The sequence below is a fragment of the Silene latifolia genome, chromosome 7 (assembly GCF_048544455.1).
Source record: "Silene latifolia isolate original U9 population chromosome 7, ASM4854445v1, whole genome shotgun sequence".
Lineage (NCBI taxonomy): Eukaryota > Viridiplantae > Streptophyta > Magnoliopsida > Caryophyllales > Caryophyllaceae > Silene > Silene latifolia.
Window position 1 is genome coordinate 104,943,790 of NC_133532.1, and position 14,905 is coordinate 104,958,694.

Consider the following 14,905-nt stretch of genomic DNA (forward strand, 5'->3'; position numbering starts at 1 on the left):
TGTGACAACTTAAGTACCCGTTTATCTTATTGTTGATATATGTATTGAATTGTGTGATTAGTACTCGACCCCGTTTAAATGTTTTAAAAACGTGGTGATCCATTCGGGGTGGTGAGCGATTATTGACGGTGTGATATGACGCGTATGGGATAGCCGGGATGAGTCATCACGTGGCGCTTAGAAGTCTTCCATTGTGTCGACGAAGTCTAGTAGCTTTGATAGTTTTAGTCAGAGACCGTATGAGAACCTTGTAATTCCTTTTATTCGTTTTGGTTTGAACATGTAATCACTTAATCTATAATTACTTTAAAAGTATGTTTCTTTATTGTCTTATGATATTCAAAGACTCGCAACCGAGATGGTAGTATCCTTATACCTGAGTGGTCCCGGTAAGGCACTTGGAGTATGGGGGTGTTACAAATGGTATCGAGCCTGTAACAAATGAACATAATGAACATAGGGAGTCTAATAAAATGAACCTGGTGTATGTGTAATGGGAGCCCCTACGATGCTAGGTTTTGGGTGAGTAGGCGCCCTCACTTCAAAATCTTGGCCCCATGATACTTAAGCCAGTCACATGGTATGGGAACGTGGAGTCCGTGTGTATATGTGCGACGTGTATGTTAATTGTGCTGTATATGGTTTGTTGAAAGCATGTTGCATGATAGTTGGTATACATGTTGGTTGGAATCGTTGGAAAAGTATATGAGAATGATGAACGATATGGTAGAAAAAGAAAGTAGTTCGTATATGATGATGTGTGATGAAGTGGATTTGTAATGTTGTTGTATTAGCAACATGGAAATAGGATTTGTAGTGTATGAGTGTGGTTTGTGCTATGAAAAGTTATGAAAATTTGAAACATGCGGGTAATACATGATTGAAAGTTGAATGTTATATGAGCATGATAGATGGTAATGTTTGGCTTTTGGTAAGTAGTAACATGAAGAATAGAGGTTCAATGATATGTGTTTTATATAACGAATTGGATGAAAAGCATGACGGTTGTTTATAACGTGGCACTTGATAACACGAAGTAGATTATTTTGTTAATTGTATGAGGAGTCGCGCAGATTTGAATGTGTAGTTGTAATCATAATGTTGAAATAATAATGAATGCATGGTACGTTAGGGTATGTGAGATAACATTCGGGTAGTATTCACGAATCATGACGCGATCGAGTGGGTTTGATTCGATCGAGTGGGTATTTGTCGTTATTTTTACCGAATCGTGTTTTTGGGCAATCGAGTACCTTTGGCACTCGATCGAGTATGGGATCACTCGATCGAGTAGCCGGGCTACTCGGTCGAGTAAGTCGAAGATCGGAAGGTCACTCACTCGATCGAGCATGATTGGGCACTCGATCGAGTAGCCTCAACTCGATCGAGTAGGTTCTCGTACTCGATCGAGTCCTTCGAGTAAGTCATATGCGTGTTTCGGGTCATATGTTTATCTTTTGACATTCGTTGCATATTATGTTCAATTTAAAGGTCTTGTATTACTTCTTTATGCATTGTTTTACGTATGTGTTGGTCCTGAAGCGTAAGTTACCCAATCTTTTGATGTAAAGAGTGGCTCTATGATGAGTATGAGTTCGGTGGGGAGGACATGAGTTATATGTGATTATGATAGATGGTGGAAAAAGAAAAGGAAGATTGGTATAGTTTATTGAGGCATGGCGCACGTTTTGCGAGACGGGATGAGTGATATGATTGTGTGTTGAGTAATGTAAAAATAAGTGAACATAGGCAAGGGATGATGTGAGTATAATGAACGTGAGAATGAAAAGATTGAAAGTAAGAATGTGGATAGTGGCAGCTTGAGATGTGTAAAGAGTTATGGAGGGAAATGGTTAGGAGTCGTGTGGGTTATGGATTTATGTAGTGAAAGTTCGTTTAAAGGGGTTGAGAAGAGTAATATATGGTGAACTTTGTGAAGACATGTCGCGAGGTGTATTTGTAGACAGTGAGTGAGTTTGGGAGGTTTGGTTTATTAAAAGATGAAACTACTGTGTGATTTCCTTGGAATTAATTAACGGTATTAAATGAATTCTGAATTCTAGAGATGTAAAAAGGAAGATGCAATTGTTTGAACATTAAACGTTGGTTCTATGGATAGATTAGTGGCAAGTATGAGTGATAGCATAATAAGAGAAGATCCATGGTAAGAAAGAGTGAGATGATGTCGGTAGAAAATAATGGAATTGAGTTTTGGAGCAACGAAGGGGTAACCAGATTTCTAAAGAGTTAGTTAGAAGGAATAAGGAGTTGAACTATAAATTGGTATTATTGAGTGTAAAGAGAAAAGAAGGATAAAAGTAAGTTGAGGAAAATGTTCACCGGAGCTATGTGATATAAAGATAAGGAATCATCGAAATGTGTGATGGTATCCCGAGGATGTTAGCTAAAGGTTATAGAGGAGTTTCAGGACAACATGATTGGTAATGAGTTTCGAGGAATTAAGGGAGTAAGAAGTTGGTGGAGTATTGGCACGATGCGAGATATTTGGTGGAGAGTTGGATGACAATACAATAAGATAGCATTGGGAATAATGTTGAGGTAATTTTGTGGATGGGTTTGATGTTCGTTATTTGCAATGTTAACCAAAAATAGGAGAAAAAACCATGTTATTTTGATATGAGTGTAAGAGATTTGATATACGAGCAGCGGTGGCATTGTGGTGTTATCACTAATGGTTAAGAGTGATGGAATATTAGAAAGGTAGCAATTCTAAAGAGGTTGATTTGGTAGGGACTTGATTGTTGTGTATGATTGTGAGAGGGTATAAGATGTGGTTAGATGAGGCGGACGCTATTAGTTGAATAGTGAAGGTATGGTTATATTTGGCAGGAAGTGATGGTTGTGCGGATGGGGGAATATGTTATGAGGGGCTTATGAGTTAAACTCGGGCGGCAGGTAACCTTTTTCGAATGGTAACTTACGTGGTCAGGATTGACTAGTTGGTTGTGATTACGAGTCTATGATATGTGTAAATGTTTGTGGGAGGTTCTGACCTCACAAGAAGTGGTATGGTGTGGTAATTATAAAGTTGTTTTATGAATGTTCTGTAATATATATGTTGGACACGGTAATTTAATTGAATGATATCCAAAAAGGTAATAATTTGATTGATTTGACATGGCTAGTTATAATTTTATGTGTATTGATAACACATGTGTATTCCGGGAAATGGTAGAGATGATGTTCATGAGATGTTTATCTGTTTATCCATATAATATGTTGCTTTGTGATTTAGCAAAGTGGATTTGAGTAAGTTTTTCTTGTTCAAGAAGTTATGTTGAGTCAGTACTTATGGGATTGTGTATGTTGTGATGTCTATCGATGCGGTTGTGGTGCCTCGGGTGGTGATCCTGCACGATATTTAGTCTTTGTGATGCGGGTGTTTTCGCACTACGGTGTGGTTTGTTGGTGGCGGTGTCGTGATGCCGTCACCGGTTGTGGTGGAGTAGGCGGGATGATTATGATTCGAGTTTCGAAAGTACATACCAATTATACATAGATTGTTGTTTCGTTTGTTGTTGTTTCCTGTGAGTTTCAGTTTGTGCTGATAGACAGTTGTCTTGTTTATTCATGTTTTCTTTACCAGGTTAAGTCGGGAATGAGGTAGAGTATGATATGAAATAGAGTTGTATATGTTTCGTGGTTGTCATGAGATAGTGATAATATGTTGATGGGACACGGTTGTGAGAGGTTGTTACAGTAATTTTGATCTTGCTTTCAGATGAGACATCGGTAGACATGGTAATGGAAAATGATTCGTGGAACATGTGTTGTAATGATCTGAAAGCGGCAGGTAGTTCATAATCTTTTGTTAAGACAGTGAGTGTAGGGTGTTGGGGAAATTAGTGTCATGTTAAGTTGTGTATGAGTTTTGCGGTAATGAAAGAAAGAACTTGAGGATCTAGTGTGCGTGTACGTAACGAGTGCGGATCGTGAGTTATGCTTCTGGGAGATAAGGGCCTTACATAGAGAGGTATGTTGTTTGGCAGTAATAATGAAGAGTGGGTATGGTGATTTGCTACGAGTTTATGGTATAGGTTAGGTGCTATGCCGAATGAGTTGAGGAATGGGAAATGTTTATGTATGGGAGCCTTGGATATAAAGATGGTGAGTGTTTGGTTTATAGACGGTTATCTTTGACATGTGGTGGTACAGAGGGTAATGAGATATAGATATGGTTTGGTATTAGTGAGTTACGAGGACGTAACATTTGTCTTAAGAGGAGTAGGATGCGATAAAACAGATTTTGATGGTTGTACATATGGTAATACACTCGAAAGTGAGTCTTGATGTAGAATAAAAGATCGATTCGTGTTGTGGGTGATTTTATTAAAAGGTCATGACCGTGCTTGTAGTAGCGTGATGTTTAGGAGTGTGAGAGTACTTCACTAGTGTTGACAGTTGGATGATGAGGTTACGAGTGTGAGTAAACTTCGAGGACGAAGTTCCTTTTAAGGGTGGTAGAATGTAACATTCCGTTTGATGTCTATGAGTGTCTTGGTATTGGATTTGATAGTTGATGATATTATGGAGCTAGCAGCATTAGGGGATGGTAGTTGGTTATGTATGGATTGGTGTCGTGAGAGATATATATGGGGTAGATATGATATAGTGAGTCATGTTGTGGAAGTAAACATAGTTGGTGGAGTGGGTGTTAAGAGTTCATGTTCTATGTTCCGAGTTCTTGATTCTTAGCTAAGTTGTTGTGTCTTGGTCTAGTCGGGTTGTTTTTTATGTATGGGTTGAACTTCGGGGACGAAGTTCTTTTTAAGGAGGGAAGACCGTAATACTCCGTATTTATGAGTCTTTGGGTACTCTATCGAGTGGGCCTTACTCACGAGTAAGGGTAAGTTGCATTTAGAATAGTTTCGACTGTTGGGTACTCGATCGAGTAGCTAGGATACTCGATCGAGTAAGGGGGGTACTCGATCGAGTACCTCGGGTTCGAGTAAGCAACAGTTTTCTCGGGTTTTGTTAATTACGCGATTAAGATATATAATCTTTCCGTCATCATTCTAAACACTTTTACAAAAAAACCTAATTTACTGTTAAAGAGAGAAAGCAAGTTCATTCATCTTCCTAATCGCATAATTAGCAATCCCCGGAGTTTGGAAGGTCATTACCGTTGAGTTCCTTGCGTCGAGGGTAAGATCTATGTACCCTTTTTGTTGTCTTTCCTTTGTTTTGGTTAAACCCTAATTTAGAGATTTGGGGGTTTTGGTGTGTAGTATGTGATGTGTAGTCTCTATGTGTTATATGATAGGAGGAGGGTTCGTAGAAGAGGCTTTTTGATACAAAAGTTGTAGATACCGTCTCTTGTTGTGCTTTCCGGTTGTAGGATTTCCTACTCCTCCCATAATGGGATATTGGTGATGTCTTGTAGTTAGTTGTTTGATATAATGATTGTACTGTGTTTGTGGTTGTGATTGCTGTGATGGTTCTCGAGATGCGTTCTCGGCTGAGTGGGGTCACTTGCGGGAGTGACTTCACGCCCTAGTTTCGCCCTTCGTGGAACCCGTCACGAAAGGGGATGTGCACATTAATGGACAGGGTTATCGCTCGGTATGATGAGCGGGGCTTAGGTGGGAATCCCCCAGTGGCTGGTCCGTGGACGAACGTTGGTTGTGTGTGTGACGATTAAAATGTTTATCTTATTGTTGATATATGTATTGAATTGTGTGATTAGTACTGACCCCGTTTAAATGTTTTAAAAACTGTGTTTATCTTATTGTTTATATATGTATTGAATTGTGTGATTAGTATTGTCTTATGATATTCAGTACCTCGGGCAACCGAGATGGTAGTATCCTTATACCTGAGTGGTCCTGGTAAGGCACTTGGAGTATGGGGGTGTTACACTTAGACTAAGTCTAGTGTTACCTAAGGTGAAACTTGAACAAGGTTAGAAAATATTTTATATGAGACAGTTGTCAGTTTTCATTACTCGACCTTCTTAGATCATTTCAACCAGCCTTCCTAGGCTTTTAACCAAACCAATTCGACCAATCGTCCCGTCTGGATGGTGCAAATTCCTATTTGTGCCCTAAATATGGATAACGATTGACGTCAACCATACCACGATGCTTACTTATGTTTGTATCAAGAGCTTTCATTACTCGAGCGAATGGACTAGGAACCGACCTTACTCATGTTTAGCACGGACCTCTCCACAGACCAGGGTTTGATAGCTTGGTATGACAACCTACCCTTTAAGCCAAAACCTTCTAAAAGCACTCAGCATACCGTTATAATGCCTATGCCTATGCTTGTAGCTTGTATGTTATCACCTTTTGTAAACAAAACATGACAAAATTTTCAAAAAACCTTTCTTCCAAAATGTAAAATGTAAAATCTTTCAAAAATGGCCTAAATAGCGTAAAGTCGATAAAATCAAGTCGAAACTCCGTCAAAATTTCAAAGGTCTTAATGATTTTCAAACTCGCTTTGAGTCAGCACTCCTACAATCACACATAATGGTTGTCTAGGATAACATTTCAAAAATCAACACTTTCAAAAACCGTCACACGACAAAGGGCACTCACGTCCTTTTGAGTCGAGTCGTTACACGAGTCCTTCGAGTAAGTGTGCAATGTGGTCAATTGTGTTTTGATTCGCCATCGGTTCTTATCCTCAGTCCAAGATGGTCGGAACTAACAAAAGTCAAGGAAGCGTCCACGGTCAGCCCGGTCCATCCGATGGTAATGGTACGAATCAAGTCTTGGCTGCATTACTCCGGCTCCAAGCGAGTCAAGATGTCGCATACACTCGTCTCCAAGCAATCGAAGGCCGCATTGTGGCGCTGGAAGCCAGACTTCCTCCTGCAGATGGTTCTATTCCTGACATACCAGTGCGCGATGATCCTCCACCCTTTGAAAAGCCTGAGCATTTAAAGTCTAATCCTCCACCTATTCTCACTGAAGCAGAAAAAACATCTTTAGTATCTGGAAGAGCAACTAATGTACCTTAAGGGGGATGACATCTACAGAGAAAATAGCTAAAAGTATGAAGCAGTAAATACCTAACTTCCAACCAACTTCAACATGACAGACATCCCGAAGTTTAAGGGGCACGAAAACCCTCTAAACCACTTTTGTGGTTTCAAAGACTACATGTCTATCAAGGGCATTAAGCCAGAGATGTTCCTAAGAATCTTTCCTTCATCTCTCGACACCATTCGCAAACAGTGGTTCTACTCTCTAGACCACAAGAAAATTGCTACTTGGGATGATGCTGCCATCGAGTTCACTAAAGAGTACGCAGATAATGTTGAGATACATGTTAACATGCGCACTCTAGAGGTCCTCACCCAGAATGAAAAAGAAGGTTTTGCCGACTTCCTAAGTCGGTGGAGAAAGACTAGCACTCAACTTGTTGAACCTCCAGATGAGGCCATTCTTGTGGAGAAATTTGTGGACAATCTAAAGCCTATCTATGCAAATCACTTGAGGTGCCAAAATATCAAATCTTTCAAAGATTTAACAGTGCTGGGTACTGTTTGGGCTAAAAATAGCATAATAAAGAAGGCCCATTTGATAAAATAAAGATTACAAAAGAAGTGGCGAGGAGGAAGGGAGCCCGCGGTCAGGGAAAAGGGAAATGGGCTTGAGAAGGATCAAGAGCCCGTCATAGAAGGTGCCCGCGTTAAGGAAGGGAGTGTTAGGGAGAATTTAGGGAGAAGTTAGGGAGATCGGGGAGAATTGGTAAGGGAGTCCGGGTTTGGAAAGAAGTCCTTATGGAAATAATATTCCTTTTCCATATTCAAGGTAGGATATATCTAGGGTTCTTACCCTATAAATAGCCAAGGGGAGCAAATCAAGAAGGGCATTCACTCATCCGCATATTCATTCAACATTATATTCAAGACAACCGCACTTACGCATTCACCTCAAAACCACGGCGTATTACTCTCAAATATATACCCGTCTGAGATCTTGCAGGCCTGACACCTAACGCCAGTAAGATTAGAATTAACGCTACCATTGTAATCATCCTCCTATTCATATAGTGCAATACTTGGCAGGGTACCGTCCCTCCCGCGGTTGTTCCCACATTGGGTTTTCCGCGTCACCAAAATCTTACGTGTCAACTTACATTACGCACTTTATTTTCTTATTTACTTAACGACATACGAACGAGCATACATCCAACCAACGAATATAGACTACATTGACCTTGATTAATCGATTTGGGTAAAAATACCTAAACAGTTTGGCGCCCACCGTGGGGCATTGTGGTCGTCAATCGTTGATATTCTAGATATACAATGGAAAAGCAAGTATCTGAAGCCATGACAGGGAGCAGGCAACCATCGCCACCACCACCGTCTACCCAAAGTCCAACATCGACAGTGGCCACGCAGGCTCCCGGACATACCTCAAGAATCATACCGACAACAAAAGCCTCTCTACCTCCCAGGACCCTCTGTCTCAACTCGGATCGGATCGACAAAGGAACATCAAGCTCGGGCGTCACTCCGCCGCCCGGGCCCACGCAAATCACCTCGCCGGGCGTGGAGAATCTTCAGAAAGCTATGGAAAACATGAGAGAAGACCAAAGGAGAGCGAGATGTTGAGGTAAGAAGGAGAGACAGAGAACTCGGGCACAAATTGATCTCCTCAAGCAAAGAAACACTCCAAAACAACGGACGGTGAAGGAAGATCTCCCTTGGTAGATCCGACACAAGGAATAATTACAAGATTGGATTTGGCTACGATACCATCAGATCGAAGGATAACCCCACGAGGGTTAGGATACCTCACACCGATAGTCGGGCGCGGCCGGCTAGTAGGATACAAAAAGGTGGCTTCCCCGTCGTCCCTGCGAATCGATCGACACCTATAGCGGATCCGAGTCAAACCAAAGTGAACGCAAAGGGGACAATCGTTACCACAATCCCCCGCACTGCCGGAGCTTATCGAAATCTTCAAGAACCGGATCGGGAGGAAATATGTAGACAAATGTGGGCGGACCCAGATTCACCAATATAACTAATCAAAGATTGAACTAAAGGAGATCTTTGAGCGAGGTCCCAGGGCTACCACCCCCACTCGAGAAAGCGGCTCTGACGATTCGCCGACTCACCATTCGTGGACACCATATCCATCACAACCATGCCAAAGGGATTCACAAATCCAAACATGCCTCTCTTCGACGGCACAAAGAGATCCCTTTGATCATGTTAGCCAATACAAGAAAATGATGACGGTAACAGCTGTAGGGCAAGTCAAGGAGGCTTGCATGTGTAAAGGGTTTGGGTCCACCCTAACAGGACCGGCACTCCGATGGTTTGTAAGCCTGCCCAACAGGTCGATATCTACATTTGCTGAATTGGTGAACGCATTTACTCAACATTCGCAAGCGAAAAAGCCACGAAGCACGCGAGGGGACCTGTATTTAGATCGTCCGGGGGGCGGAGAGAGTATTGGAGAATACAATACGGTTTAATAATGAGAAGGTAGCGATGCGAGAGTGTGATGTCTCAACAAAGCGGTAGAAGCCTTGAAGAGGCCTCCACCACGACTCCGACCTATACAAGAAATGACTATGTACCCCCGCCATAGTTTCGACGGTGCGGGAAAAGGCAAATGCGATCGACCGGAGGAAGATATCCTAGCTAGAGCCAGCTTACAGAGCACACCAACTATTTCTAGTATTTCAGTGGAGAAATCGGAAAAAAGCAAACCACCAACAAGAAGGACGAGAGATACGGACCATATGGGAGGGGAGTCAACGAGAATCGAGGAGAACCAGCTACTCCCACCCCGGCGAATATGGATTCACTACGGGTATCGGAGGAATCTTGAAGGCACTCAGGGAGATGGGAGATGGAGTCAGGTGGCCCAACCCACCAGTAGGAGAGCAAGCCTGGAGAAAGGATAGCAAGAAGAAGTGTGAATTCCATCGTGATATCGGACACAACATTGAGGATTACTACACATTAAGAAGAGAAATCAAGCGCCTGTACGAACAAGGAAAGTTGAGCCACCTATTACCACGTGGGGGCAAGCAGTAGGATAAGGTAGGTTCCACCAAGCCGGCAGACCCGTCCACATGCACTAAAATTATAAACGTGATAACAGGCGGCTCAGACTTAAGCGGCCTGACATACTCAGCAGCTAAGAGACATGCCACCGAGATCAAAGGAGACAGGCCAGCCAATTCTTGCAGAATTTCTCACAGTGAACTGCCAGCAGTAAGCTTTGATGAAGGGGATACATACGATGAACGAGAACATCATGACGCACTTATTATCACCCTGTCAATGGCCAACTGCACAGTCAGAAAGGTCTTGGTAGATACAGGAAGCTCGGTCAACTTAATCATGCTGAAAACCATAGAGAACATGGGGTTCAGCGAGAAGGATTTACAAAAGAAGACTATTCCGTTAGTAGGCTTCAGCGGAGAAACAGCCAGCTCGCTAGGTGAGATAGTCATCCCAACCTACGTGGGAGGAGTCAACAAGCAAGTCAGGTACCTGGTTATAGATGGCCCCTCTACTTACAACGTCATCTTAGGAAGACCATGGTTGCACCAAATGAAGGCAGTCCCCTCAACATACCACCAGTGCATAAAATTCCCCACACCATGGGGAGTAGAAACAATAAGAGGAGATCAGGAGGAAGCTAGAGGCTGCTATAAAAAGGCGCTCAAGTGCACTGCCAACCCTCCCGCGTAGCAATTACAGAAGCAGCCTATCCAGGACGAATACATTGAACCCCAAGCAGAAGAGCTGGATTAGATCAACCTGGATAGGCTGCGCCCAGAAAGAACCGTGCTCATTGGAGCAGGATGTACAGGAAGCTTACGACAGCAGCTAGTCAAGTTCTTGCAAGATAACATGGATTGCTTTGCATGGTCACACGATGATATGATAGGAATAGATCCATCCATCATAACACACAAGCTTAGCGTGGACCCAAAGTGTAAACCCATTCAACAAAGAAGAAGAAAGTTTGCAGCGGAGAGGAATAAGGTAATCAACCAGGAAGTAGATAGCCTGCTGGCAGCAAAGAAAATAAGGGAAGTGAAATATCCAGAGTGGTTATCTAATGTAGTGGAGGTGCCTAAAAAGAATGGGAAGTGGAGAGTATGTGTGGACTTCACCGATCTCAACAAAGCATGCCCTAAAGATCCATTCCCGCTGCCTCATATTGATGCAATGGTAGACGCAACAGCTGGACATGAGATGTTAACATTCCTGGACGCATGGAGTGGATACAATCAGATCAAGATGGATCCTGCAGATCAAGAGAAGACAGCATTTATGTCCGAGAGAGGAATATATTGCTACAACGTCATGCCGTTCGGCCTAAAGAACGCAGGCTCCACATATCAAAGACTGGTTAACCGCATGTTCAAAGAGCAAATAGGAAGAACCATGGAAGTGTACATTGATGACAATGTGGTGAAATCAGAAAAAGCCAAAGATCATATGCGGCATCCGCGAAACATTCAAAGACCCTTAGGGAATACAAGATGAAACTAAACCCATCTAAATGCACCTTCTGGGTATCTTCTGGCAAGTTCTTAGGCTATATTGTAACTCAAAGAGGAATAGAAGCCAAAGATCGAGCGATCAAAGTTGTCTTACAACTGGAATCACCCGAGAAACCTAAGGATGTTCAAAGACTAGTGGAAAGGTAGCGATACGAACAGTTCATTTCAAGATCTTCGATAAATGCGAGACTATTTTACGACGTACTAAGGAAGAGCCGAAGTTTGAATGGACCTCGAGCACGAGCAAGCCTTCGTAGAGAGTCAAGCATTATCTCAAAGTGACCCGCCACCGCTATCAAAGCCGGCCGGAGAACCATTATTCCTATACCTAGCCGTCACGAAGTAGCGTGAGTGCTTTGTCCCGGTCGAGAGCAAGAAAAGGAGCGAGAAGCCGTATACTACGTAAGCAAGTCTCTGCTGCCGGCAGAGACCAGGTACACATCTCTTGAAAAGTTAGTACTAGCATTGGTAGTAGCATCTCGCAAACTGCGTCCCTATTTTGAGTCACACGTCATACATGTTGTGACAAACTACCCGCTAAAAGCTATCATGAGGAAGCCCGAATCGTCAGAAGAATGTCTAAATGGTCTGTACACCTCGGTGGATACGACATCCAATACGACCCTAGAACAAAGAATCAAATCACAAGCACCGGCCGACTTCGTGTCAAACTTCATCCGCCATCCGTAATCCGCGATACGAGATCCTCACTTTAGAAGGAAGCAAGTCATGTAAGTCCGCGATGCATATCGACGAGCCTCCAACCAAAGGGGGGCAGGTGTAGGGTTAATTCTACGATCACCACAGGGAGACCTGACAGCGCAAGCTGTGAGGTGTGAATTCAAGGCAACCAACAACGAAACAGAATACGAGGCCTTGATATTGGGAATGAAGCTAGCTCTGGAGTCAGGGGTCAGACACCTGCTAATATCCAGCGACTCTCTGTTAATAGTCAACCACGTAAATGATGAGTTTATAGCAAGAGATTCGAAAATGATTGCATACCTAAAAGTAGCAAAGGAATTAAAACAAAAATTCGAAACTTGCAAGCTTAAACAGTCCCCGAGAGATCGAACGTGGAAGCAGACGCCCTAGCAACCCCGGGGGCAACATTCAAACCAACGAGCTATCCAAAGATTCCAATAGCACATATGCTAGAACCCTCAGTCCAGAAGGCAGACGAAATAGACAGGGGTGAACTGGAGGATCCACAAAGCGAAAAGGAAATCCAAGCAGTTACAGAGGAAGGTAAGAGCTCTCGGCCAAACAGGCAGGCGCCTGACCAAGTAGCCGATCCAGCAGACGACTGGCGCACACCTTACCTAGACTGGCTGCGTGTGACGATCCGCACACTCGAGCCCTTAGATTTATCTATGCTTATGTAATTTCATTTTCCTTGTACATTTGTAGTAAGTATTTTCTTAGTAGTTTTAGAATAGGTTTCCATAAATAGGTATATCGCTATTCTGAACTAAACTTGTAAATTCAATGTATCCTGCTACCAGGACCAAATAATCAAATTTGCCTCTATGAGAGGTGCTAGTCAATGAAAAACCGCTTCTCATCCAAAAGCTTGTTGTTGCTTGTTGCTTGCTTTCAATAATCGTATTGCTTACGTTTATTGCTTTCGTGTGCCGGACTTGATAATCGTGACTAGGATTCCCGACACACACCGACCCGAGACCCGAGTATCGTGCTAGTGGGCGATCCCTCACTAGTACGAAGATCCTTGTCGCTTGCATCTTGCCTTGAGACGGGCAAGGGTGCGCGCCACGGTCCGGCAAAAGTAGCGGACCGTGACATTTGGTATCGAGCCGGTCTTGGACGGGTTTCTGCACGCCACATTTGTTCATCGAGATCGAGAAAATGGGCGAAACAATCGAGGACCGAGTGGATGCCTTAGAGGACGCAATCGACGTCAAGCTTCCCAAACTCGAGGGCATCGTGATGCGAATGGCCGCGAGCCTCGAGGAGTTGCAAAAGACGGTTTGTGACCTTGAGACGAAGGTGGACGGGATGAACACCCGCATCGAAGCGATCAGTGGTGCGATCCCCGATGATCGGGAGGAAGAGATCAATCATCTGCATCGGAAGGTTGAGATGTTAGAGAACACGTGTGCCACGCTCGTGAAAGCGGTGGCCAATGACGGGAAATCTGTGGGGAGCCATAAGGTGAAGGCCCCTCCACCTCGTGCCTACGATGGGGCGAGGGATTCGAAAGCGGTCGATAACTTTATCTTCGATATGGAGCAATACTTCCGAGTAAGTGGGCTCGACGAGGACGCGGAAATTGTCACGGCAAGCATGTATCTAGTCGACGATGCCAAGATGTGGTGGAGGGCTAGGTACAAGGAAATCGATGCGGGCACGATTACGGTGACATCGTGGGCCGACTTCAAGAGGATCTTGAAGGATCACTTCTACCCCGAGAACACGGAGTTTGTTGCTCGGAAGAAGTTGAAGGAAATCAAGCACACCAAATCAATCCGGGAATATGTGAGGGAATTCTCAGCGTGCATGCTCGAGATTAGCGAAATGTCCGAGACGGATAGGACATTCGAGTTCATTGACGGGTTGAAGAGGTGGGCACAACAAGAGGTCATGAGGCGAATCCCAAAACTCTGTCTTCTACCATATCGGCTGCGGAGCGCCTACTCGACTTTCACGGAGAGCGAGAGGCACCAAGAGTTGTGGCACCAACGGGGAGTATGGGTGCATCACAAAGTGGGTACAATGGACAAAGGCCACAAAACAAATCATTTTCGGAGGGAACAGTCGGTTCCGCTCACAAGGAAGTCAAGCCCAATCGGCGAGCACTATAAACTCGCCCTCAAGCTCGTCTTCGAAGGCGGAAACTCTACGCTTCCACAACGAAGAGACCGTTCGCGTGTTTTGTGTGCAAGGGTCCTCACAAGATGGCCGATTGTCCGAACCAAGCGGAGTTCAATGCCATGTTCAAGCGAGATGCTTAAAGGGGCTCAAGAACGTCTTTGATGGGGCGTTGGCCGACTATCACCAAGAGTGTAACGAAGACTCGAGTGATGGTGAAGACCAACCACGGATGGGCTCACTTCAAAGGATCAGCGCGATGGGGAAGTACGAAGATTCCTCCGCCAAGAAATCCAACGGGCTCATGTACGTGGACTTGATGGTGAATGGGAAGCAAGCCCGAGCCTTGATCGACTCGGCGCCTCCCACAACTTTGTTACTAAAGAGGAAGGCGATCGGTTGGGGCTAGTTCTCGGGATGCTAACAAATACCTAAAGCCGGTCAATGGGAAAATGAGACGCGTCCAAGGAGTGGCTAAGAAGGTCGCGGTCCAAGTGGGTGAGTGGGCGGGGAGCTCGACTTCACCACCGTTCCGCCGGATGACTTCAAGTTAGTACTC